Source organism: Argiope bruennichi, chromosome 5 (genome assembly GCF_947563725.1).
Source record: "Argiope bruennichi chromosome 5, qqArgBrue1.1, whole genome shotgun sequence".
Classification (NCBI taxonomy): domain Eukaryota; kingdom Metazoa; phylum Arthropoda; class Arachnida; order Araneae; family Araneidae; genus Argiope; species Argiope bruennichi.
Genome location: NC_079155.1, coordinates 127,263,634 through 127,275,371, shown reverse-complemented (window position 1 = coordinate 127,275,371; position 11,738 = coordinate 127,263,634).

The following is an 11,738-nucleotide window of genomic DNA, read 5'->3' as shown; positions in this document are numbered from 1 at the left end:
CCAACCACGAAACGAGACGAACGAAAATCATAAAGAACAAATAATAGAATCATACAGAAGAATGATTGCCACAATTGGCGCACTATCATCTGACATGGCGATATAAACGATATTTTGGATTGATATTCAACAATACTATTTCTTCACAGATCAAACATTGTAAAATTGTCACTGAATTGTGTTATAAACTTTACTACTGAGACTACTGAGAAGAGGATGAGCAATTCATCCTCTTCTCCATGCCATATCAATTCATCTTAATACCAAAACACTCACGCTATTCAAAACGTCTTGCAATTCCATTGGTGCTATGGCATTTAACATGACTGACTGGCATTCAAGATAGTGCAATTTCATGCAAAAGCTATAAAGTTGTTGTTGTTTTTTCCATTTCACAATTAAGCATTATCGCTGATTTCTAATGTAGCGTTGCGTTTCGATACATTTCACTTTGACTTTGAACTGATTTGTCGATAAGACGTTTATGCATTGCATATTTATTCTTCTTTCTTACCACAATTTTACTTCTGGAGTTTTTCAAAATACCGACATGCTAGGAAACGTATAGGTTAAAAACCGAATTAGTTCTCCTCTGACTTTCTTGGCTAAAGGGAGATATATATAATAAAATAATCTTACAGCAACAAATCCTCCGATAAAAGTATTATTCGCTTACTAATTTTTAATGGTAGAATGGTTTAGTGGAGCTAAAACCTAAAAAAACTCAGAACCAATTTTTTAGTTGCATGCCAACTGTTGCACTGGCGATATTAATCTATGGCTCTTGTGCCAAAAAAACTGCCAAGGCCGAATTCACAGCTAATATTACATAAACAGCCATCTTGATTTTGGTAATACTACTTCTACAAATACTTCTTACAAATTTCTAATGAATCAAGCGATTTGTCTACAAAAATTTGTAATTAGATTAAAGATGGTGAAACTTTGATGATGATGTTTATCTTAACAGCTGATCAAAGATTCGCCAGTTTTGCCGCACTGCATTATTGCTGTACATCCCTGAATGTATCGTTTCAGGAAATTTCTTGAATATATGAAAATGAGATTTTTCAAATGGTTGGATAATTGTACCTAATACTCGCAATATATTTATATTTATATAAACATATATTATTGTTAATATATTTGTAAAATCTCATAATTGCATTATTAACATGAGTATCTGTTTTTCTTAAGTGAATATGTAGATTTGATGATCCGTTTTTACAAGGAATGTAAAAATACATTAATTCCATTCCAGCGATTAATCGTTGCATAGCACACGATAATAGACTTTTGTAACCAATGCTTGCCAATGGCAGGCGGTTGATATTAAAATCACCTAAGTTACACAAATATGAACAAATAGCGAAGTAAAAAATTAGAGATGCCAACGTAGTCGAATTTTAAAAAGTTTTTGCGTGGCTTATCGACAAACACTACAAGTGAAATATAAGTGCGGACATAAAATGCATGATGAATGAGATTTATATTAAAGCTTCAAAATATTTATTTCTGTTTTTACAAAGAAGTCTCAGCTCTATGCTTTTTAAATGGTACATGTAACGATTGCTCTTCTGCTCTAATTCTTCCAAATGCTCTTTTATTCTATCAAACAATAAAATTAATTTACATACCTTCTTCTTATTCATGTTACTAAGGTAAGAAAACGAGACGAGCGATTCTTCAACATCCATTTCTTTTATTCTTACCTTAATTTCTAAATTTTATAACAAAAAGTTAAGCTCAGCTCTGCCAGTTGATATAAAAATATTCTAAAAGCATTTTTCTTACACTTAATTCTTTTTAAATATTAAATATCATTGTTAGTTTGTTTGAGTTCAGAAATTCTTATAAGTACTATTTTTCTCATACTAAACTCAGTAAATAATATATCATTCTAGCGATACAAATAGAAATTTCGAAACTTCGTGAGTTATAAACAGTTTAAAAGTTTATCAAAAATTTCTACTATTTTCATCTAAAATTTCTACTATTTTTCACTTAAATTTTCACAATTTTTTCCTATTTAATAGTGAAATTTTCCCTATTTCTCTCTAAAATTTCTTCTATGTTTCTTAACATTTCACCCCACTGTCCACAGCATTTCTCCTATTTTTCCGTAAAATTTCCCCTGTTTTCCTCTAACATTTACACTAATTTTCAATAATATTTTCACATTTTTTTCCTATTTTACAGTGAAATTTTCACAACTTCTCTCCAAAATTTCCTTTATGCTTCTTAACATTTTTCCCCTCTGTCCCCAACATTTCACCTATTTTTCCTTAAAATTTCCACAATTTTTTCCTATTTTACAGTGAAATTTTCGAAATTTTTCTCCAAAATTTCCTTTATGTTTCTCAACATTTTTCCCCTCTGACCCCAGCATTTCTCCTATTTTTCAGCAAAATGTCCACTATTTTCCCATTAATTTCTACTATTTTTCCTTAAAATGTTCACAATTTTTTCCTATTTTATAGTGAAATTTTCCCCATTTTCCTTTACAATTTCCTCTATATTTATTAATATTTCTGCCCATGGGCTCCCTGCATATCTTCTGTTGTTCCCTAAATTGTCCACAACTTTTCCCTCAAATTTCCACTATTTTTGCCTTAAATTTTCCCAATTTTTAACTATTTTACGGTGAAATTTTCCTAATGTCTCTCTAAAGTTTCCTTTCTCTTTTTTAACATTTCTCCCACTGTCCCCAGATTTCTCCTATTCCTCTATATTCCCTTATATTTTCACAATTTTTTCCTAATTTACAGTCAAATTTTCCCTCTTTCTCTCTAAAATTTCCTGAATGTTTCTTAACAATTCTCAGCAATGTCTCCAACATTTCTCCTATTTTACCCTAAAATATCCACCATTTTTCTCTAAAATTTCCACTATGTTTCCCTAAAATTCTAACAAATTTTTCCTATTATAAAGTGAAATTTCCCCAATATATCTCTAAAATTCCTCTATGTTTCTTAACATTTCTCTCCGTTTTCCCCAGCATTTTTCCTATTTTTCACTAAAATTTCCACTATTTTCCCATTAAATTTCCACTATTTCAACCTAAAATGTCCACTATTTATCCCTAAAATTTTCACCTAAAATTTCCACTCTTTATCCCTAAAATTTTCACAATTTTTTCCTATTTTACTTTGAAATTTTCTATGTTTCACTCATAAATTTCCTCTATGTTTCTTAACATTTCTTCCCTTTACCCCCAAAATTTATCCTATTTTTACATAAAATTTCCACTGTTTTACCCTAAAACTTCCACTGTTTTTCACAAAAATATTCAAAATCTTTTCCTTTAAGTGAATTTTTCCCATATTTCACTCTAAAAGTTCGTCAATATTCCTTAACATTTCTCCACACTGTTCCCAACTTTTCTCCTATTTTTCCCAAAAATGTACAACATTTTTCACTTTATTTTTTACAATTTTTTCCTATTTTAAAATGTAAAATTCCCTCTATGTTTCCTAAGATAACTCCCCAATGTCCCAATCTTTTTTCCTATTTTTCCATAAAATTTCCACTATTTTCTATAATTTCCAATATTTTTCCAAAAACCTTTCACAATATTTTCTTATTCTCTGTTATTCTTAACATTCTTCCCACTGTTGCCAGCAATTCTCCTATTTTCAACTCAAATTTCAACTATTTTTCCCTAAAATTTTCACAATTTTTCTACTATTTTACAGTTAAATATTCTCTATTTTTCTCTGAAATTTCCACTATTTTCATCACAAATGTCCACTATTTTTAATTTTCCAAACTTTCTTCCTATTTAATAGTGAAAGTTTTCCTATTTCTCTCTAAAATTCCCTCTATGCTTCTTAACATTTCTCTCCATTTTCCCCAGCTTTTCTCCTACTTTTACCTAAAATTTCTACTCTTTACCCCTAAAATTTCCACTATTTTTTCCTAAAATTTTTACAATTTTTTTCTATTTTACAGTTAAATTTTTCCTATTGCACTCTATAATTTCCTATATGTTTCTTAACATTTATTTCCACTGTCCTCAGCATTTCTCCTGTTCTTCCCTAAAATTTAAAAGGGTTTTTTTTTTAATTTTCAAAATTTTTTCCTTTTTTAAGTCGATATTTACAGTATTTCTCTCTAAAATGTCCTCTATATTTCTTAACATTTTTCTCCATTGTCCCCAAAATTTCACCTATTTTTCCCTAAAATTTCTACTATTTTCTTCTATAATTTCCACTACTTTACTCTAAAATTTCCACTACTTTACTCTAAAATTTCCACTGTTTTTTCTTGAAATTTTTTTTTAAATTTATATTTTATATGAAATTTTCCCTATTTTTCTCTAAGATTTCGTCAATGTTCCTTAACATTTCTCCCCGCTGTCTCGAACATTTCTCCTATTATTCCCAAAAATTTCCACTATTTTACTAATTAAATGACCACTATTTTTCAATAAAATTTTCACAATATTTTTCGATTTTAATGTGAAATTTTCTCTATTTCACTCTAAAATTTCCTCTTGGTTTCCTAAATTAACTCCCCACTGTCAACAGCATTTGTCCTATTTTTCCCTAAAATGTCCACTATTTTCTCTTAAAATTTGCATTCTTTTTCTCTAAAATTTTCATATTTTTTCCTATTTTTATGAAATATTTTCCTTGTTTCTTTCTAAAATTTTCTCTGGATTTCTTAATATTTCTTCCTTCTGTCACCAACATTTCTTCTATTTTTCCCCAAAATTTCCATAAATTCCCCTAAAATTTCCACTATTTTTCCCTAAAATTTTCAAACTTTTTTCCTATTTTAAAGTAGAATTTTTACTATTTCACTCTAAAATTTCCTCTATGTTTCTTAACATTTCTCCCCACTGTTCCCAGCTTTTCTGCTATTTTTTGCAAAAGTTTTCACTATTTCACCTTAAAATTTTCATTTCTTTTTTCTATTTTAATGTTAAATTTTTCCTATTTCTCTCTAAAATTTACTCTATATGTCTTAACAGTACTCCCCATTGTCCCAATCATTTGTCCTATTTTTCTCTAAAATTCCCACTACTTTTCCATAATATTTTCACATTCTTTTCCTATTTTAAAGTGAAATTTTCCCTATTTCATTCTAAAATTTCCTCTATGTTTCTTAACATTTTTCCCCACGGTCCCCAACATTTCTTCTGTTGTTCTCTAAATTATCCACTATTTTCCCCTGAAATTTTCAATATTTTTCCCTATTTTTACTTCAATTTTCACATTTTTTTTTTCTTATTTTACAGTGCAATTTTCTTTATGTTTCTTAACATTCCTTCTTACTCTGACGTAAAGGAGTTTGTGTAACTTTTTTTTTTGTGCAACTTTTATTTTTTACGTATTTTGAATAAGTTTTTTAATTGCTCTCATTAATTTTCCAGAATAACATTTGCATTTTTGAGGAATGCACGTCATTCATATGATAGCCTTATCAGGACCCTTTTTAAACTTTGCCTATATAGCATTTGTCATTCTATAGAATGCCTTATTATAAACAGTGCCTAGGACAGTATGTAATAATTATCATATTTCATTCTTTGCCAGTTAAATATAGATAAAATACATAAAAATTATTTTATTTTGTAAATGTAGGATTTAAATTGTATTTAAATCTTACATTTTCAGAATTAAATTTTATTTTGATAGATAAAATATATTTAAATCTTGCATTTTCAAAATAAGTAAGGTTGTGTTTATGAGTTTCAATCTCAAAATTTTCAATCAAGAATCTTTCAAACTCTTTTTGCATTTATTACAGCGAAATAAGACAACTGATATATTAAATCTTTTTATAAAATTGTTTTTTTTCAGTTGAAATTAATAATTGAAGTGTTTCAAATTAAGTATTGCGTATTTTAGCTCGCACCGTTGTCTTTTCACATTACTGGTCTAAAATATTTCTAAATGAATTAAATTTGCGTATTTCATTGTATATTTAGTGTATTTTGGTGTAATATGAATCTATCTTGAAAATTTTGGTAAATGAAAACGAAATCTGCCATACTATAGCGACATCATTGTTATTGACTGAAAGCGTAACAATTTCGTTAATTCCTTTAGATACTAACTGAAATTAAATTTAAATTTTAAAATGGCCTATCTCGGCAAAGGTCTAAGCGAAGATTTATTTGTCTTAGCCACAGAACTAAATTCAAAAAACGACCGATCTATGACCATCGCCACACTCAAAGACCTAATTACTGGTAGTGAACAATACGACGAAGACCTAACCAAAAACCTGCATTCATTGATTTTTGAAGATCGCAAATCCAGGGAGAAACAGCAAGAAGAGCAAGAAGAAAAATTACACAAAGAAGAACGATAAGACAAACTACGCCTCGAACAGTTGAGGTTAGAGGAACAAAAACGGCAGGACGAACTCACTGAACGCAAGCGCAAAGATGAACTTGAGTTGCAAAATTTAAAGATCCAAATGCAATCTAAATTAGGTGCTGGTACATCCGAAGCAAGTGATACTAAATTTCTCATCAAAGAAGTGTCAAAATTTTTACATGGGTTCGACTTGAAAGAAGACATCAGTCTTTATCTAAAATTATTCGAACGTCAAGCACAGAGATTGAATATTAATCAAGAAAATTGGGTTTCTCATCTGTTAGGTTTAATACCGCCAGAAGTATCTCACATGATAGCGAGTGAGCCTGATGACAAAGCTAACTCTTACGAACATGTTAAAGACTTACTGCTGAAACGTTTTAAACTAACTCCAGAAAAATTTCGACAACTATTTGTCATTCATCAAAAGGCACCTAAAAGAACATGGACTGATTTTTACCATGAACTGAATACTTACTTCAACGGCTGGATAAATGGATTAAGGATAGACACTTTCGAGAAATAATTAGATCTAATCATAACAGATCATTGAAACGAAAAACGCCTTTTGAATTTAAGGAATATTGCCTTGATGAATGTAATATGAACTCCCCTGCCCAATTAGCAGAAAAATTAGAAGACGTTAAAAGGACTTTGAAACAAAAATCGAGTAGTCCATTTGTGAAACAAGAATTCTAACCCACGGAAAAATATCGCAGATATGAAGCACCGAGAAAATTCGAGTATAACAGGACAGATAAGGAGTTTCTAGCATCAACAAATTATAACAAACATCATGAAGCTCCTATCACCAAGTACGAAACTCATCAAAGAAATCAAGACATCGCACAGAAGGGGTATTACAACAAAAATTACGAGAAACACTCGAACTACAATGCTTCCAAGTATGCTCAGACGAACTATTCAAAATCGCAGAAATTCAAAGAACCTCCGAAGGAAGTAAATACGTTCACATCGCAGAAAACAAACCCCAAAAAAGAGATAAACGAATCAAAGGAAACTTTCACACTCATCGTTAAGGAAAGTTTACGTACTAATGAAATATTTTTTGGAAAGAAGAAAATCATAGCGCTTATAGACAGTGGTTGTACCCTAAGTTTGCTACGAGAGAACACAAGAAGAAGAAGAATGGATCCAGCAAAATTATCGAAGTTATTGGTGAAGCACAAGTGACAATCAGTTCCTTTGAACATGAATTTGAAATGGACAATGAAAATTACTCATTAACTTGGCATGTTGTACCTGCCAATGAATTAAAATTCAAAGCAGTTATTAGGGCAGACATTTTGGAACAAGCATCAATAAGTTTTACCAAAAAATGAGTTAAATTCAACAAATATGAGAATCAAGCACTGCTTATGCAAATTTGTGCTGAAAATCTTCAAGAAGAACTAGATCTGCGTCATGTTGGAAATCGTCAAATCAAGAAGGAACTTGAGAAGTTAATACAAAATTACAAGTCAGAAAAAACAGCATCTACCGACGTCACAATGAGAATCATCCTAAAAGACGAAAAACTAGTCTGTCAACCACCTCGTCGACTAGCTTTCACAGAAAGACAAGAAGTAAACAAACAAATAAGAGAATGGCTCAACGAAGGCATTATACGTCCGAGTTCATCGGAATATGCAAGTCCAATCGTAATGGTAAAAAACAAAGATGGATCTTCGAGAATGTGTATTGATTACAGAAAATTGAACCAGAAGCATGTGAAAGATAGATTTCCCTTACCTCTCATCGAAGGTGTTTTGGATACTTTTCAAGAAGCAAAGGTATATTTTACATCAGATTTGCGTAATGGTTTCTTCCACGTCAATGTTGACGATGATTGCAGAAAGTATACGTCCTTTATTGCTCCACACGGACAATTTGAATTTAACAAAGTTCCTTTGGTCTAAGAACAAGTCCTGGAGTTTTCCAACGCTATGTATCAAGTATATTTAGAGATCTTACCCGGAAAGAAATTGTAATCAGTTATTTAGATGATCTCGTAATTCCAGCGAAAAACGAAAAAGAAGATCTAGAAAAACTTCAAATTGTGTTCGAAGTTGCGAAGAAATATGGATTAGAAATTAAATTCAAGAAATGCCAATTCTTAAAAAAGAAAATCGAATCTCTAGGTCACGTTGGGGAAAGTGGAACTATTAAACCATCTACCGCAAAGACACTGGTTGTCCGAAAATTCCCAGAACCAACAACAATAAAAGAGTACAGTGTTCTGGGCTTAATCGGGTATTTCCGCAAATATATCAAGATAGCTTATTCAATTCAAAGATAGCTAAACTACTTACCGAGTTAACGAGAAAAGAAAACCTCTTGGTTTTGGGGACTCAACAAAAAGAAACATTTGAGAAATTAATTGCTATTGTAGGGTAAATCTCATTTCAAATAAATATCTTATATTCGTTTGCAACAATTATCGTATTTTGATATCATTCTTTATCTTTCAACCTATTCGTAGGATTTTTCGTGATTAAATATTTAGTTAATCTTAGGATACAATATAGAATATTTTGGTATTTTTATATCTTTATTTTAGATCCGGAATTGTGAATATAGGGTATACATCTTTTCATCCGTGATATTTTATTTTATTATCTTTAAGAACAGTATTATTTGTGGTTATTGCATAAACATTCCTAAATCATCAAATTTATGGTTGTAGCTGAAACTAGTTGTTAATAAAATGTAAGTTAGTATTAAAGTAATTTAGCTCTCAACATTCTGTAAGAGCTGAGAAACTAGCTCTGTCAGAAAAGGGTGATTCTGTTGGATATCCCACGGAATTATTTTGTTTTGCCATCATTTGATTCTGTTGTCCCATTGTAGGACGTGATTCAAAGCGAGAATTGTAAAAGGTTAGATCATTTCCCAGAGGACGATAATTTTAATTAATACAGCATTCCAAATCCGCGAAATCTGTCGAGCTTACGAAACGAGACACAACTAATATTCAAGCAGAGGCCCACTAACCACTATTCGACGAAGACTTTAAGCGCACCCGCGCTCGCTAACTAAGCGGTAAGTTGTTTTAGTCACAATGCATTTTTGTTTAGATTTTTAACGTAGACGGAATTCTTTAACTTTCTGTTTCGTTCATATCTCCATGTTTTAATCCATTTCCTATTTCCCTGTAAATACTCCCCCTGTAAACTTTTCCCTTTAACTTTATATAAATTCTTTTATTTTTAAGAAGTCTCTTCATCCTTCGTTTGCATTGTTTTGATCTTAGTTGTGAAACTGAACCCGTAAACATAAAAGACCCCTAGACACCTGGCCACTAAAATCCCGCTATCTGAAGTTTAACTTTTCGGGGGGAGATTTGGTTAGGCTCCCACACACACACACAAATATATATATATGTGTGTGTGTGTGTGTAAATCACTCTTACTTCTGAGCTCAAAAATAGGCTTAATCATCGGCAGATAAGGAATCGCAATGACTTACCAATGGAAAGTGATGACCAAACCATCCAAAATTATTATCTCACAAAAATGATGTTTGCATTATTTTTTAACTCAAAAAGTTTTCAATTTCGTGATATGAATTTAATTTCTGTACATTTTTTTTCTTTTTATTATTTTAAAATTAATGCATAAACTGACAAAGTTTTTAATGATACGACGAAAATTCCTCTATTATATCATTCCTCTATTATAACATTCAATCGTGTGCTTTTGCCAGTGTTAAAATTAAGATTTTAAAAAATTTCTTTCTTTGGTATTAATTCCGAAATAGGACTTTCATTTTTATTTCTCAGTATATACATTTTTAATTTGTTCCTACATAAGTTTATAATATATTGATTTAAATCATGTTTTTCTGTTGTACCATATAATAAGATGCATTTTTTTAAAAAAAAATGGACTCCATATTGATTGTTGAACAAAATATAAAGTAAATAATACAGGCGAACTAGTTATATTATTTACTTTGGTTTTTCGCAAAATGCAGCTAGTTCTTCAAAAAAAAAAAAAAAAAAAAAAAAAAAAACAGAATATCATCCATTTTTAAAAGCTAGTTCAGATAAATTTCATTTCTGTATTACAATTGAAGAAAAATTTTCTGTAAATGCATACTTGGAATTGATGTTTTACTAATAAGTTTTAAACTAAATTTTTCTGCATCCCTTTTTGTACCAGATGCTCTACAACATTCTTTGCAACATTGTTCGTCATTCAAAATATCGAATAACGCCACAAACGTATCTTGGTATGGTATACTATTCATATACTATTTTGCAAGTTTTAGAAATAAGACTATAGGATTATAAGTATAATTGAAAATGGAGAAGGCAACTCAGAAATTTCTGTTGGATGAAAAATCACATTAGCATTTTCTAAAGGTAATTTCTAAAAACAAAATCGATCAAATTTATGCTAAATACTGGCTACATGATACCAGCTTATTTTATATACTGGTTGTATATAAATTGGTGAGATTGTAACAATTTACCAAGAAATTGCGAATTATGGATTAATGAAAGGTAAAATAATAAGTGGGGAAATATCATTTCTAAGATTCTCATTTATAGGGTGATGAATTGCCATTGTAGCTAATAATTTGTATCCTCAAAGTCAAGAGCTATATATTACCTTATCAGGCAAGAGGATTCTAGAACAATTTCTCAGGTCCATTCTAAGGGGATTCTTTCATATCATAAAGAAAATATGTATGAAGAACTAAAATATGATTTTTTTCCTTCAATAAACATTTAACTGAGTAAAAGAGAACATGCATTGAAATAACTCTTCGAAGAAATTAGCCTTTTTTTAAAAGCGTAGCATTGAAAAATTAAAAATAAACACAATATGCTGTAGAATTGTTACTTTATTTTTTGTTCGATTTCATAGCTCGAAGTCAAGACAAGCGTCACAGACACATGCTATTATTTTAATAAAGTTAACAGCTGCGACAAATACTTACAAAATGTTATCAGAAGACTAAGAACATATGCACAGAATCCTATACAGCACCACTGTATACAGCGATTTCTGCCATATTATTTCAGCACGGATTAGAGTTTTAAACAAAAGTCTCGCAAGCAACAGCAAAAACAGACAGAAACGCCTCAGACAAAAATTTAAATGCAGATTCGAAATGTTAGTTGTTTTGACTTTTCTTTTATTCACCACAGTTAGTTAAATTCCAATGAAACGTACTCGGCGATGCAAATTTAAAACAATGCTTTGTCTGAAGTTAACAAATATTATTCAAACTGCTATCCAGAAAAGGTAGAAAAAACATTTGTATACATCAACCACAGCATCACAAAATGTTTTTCTTCTAAGTACAATTCAACCAAACCCAATGCTGTACCATCCTTTTAAGTTGGAAACCCTAATTTATTTCGAAAACTGCAAGCTCCCACTAAACAATTAAGATATT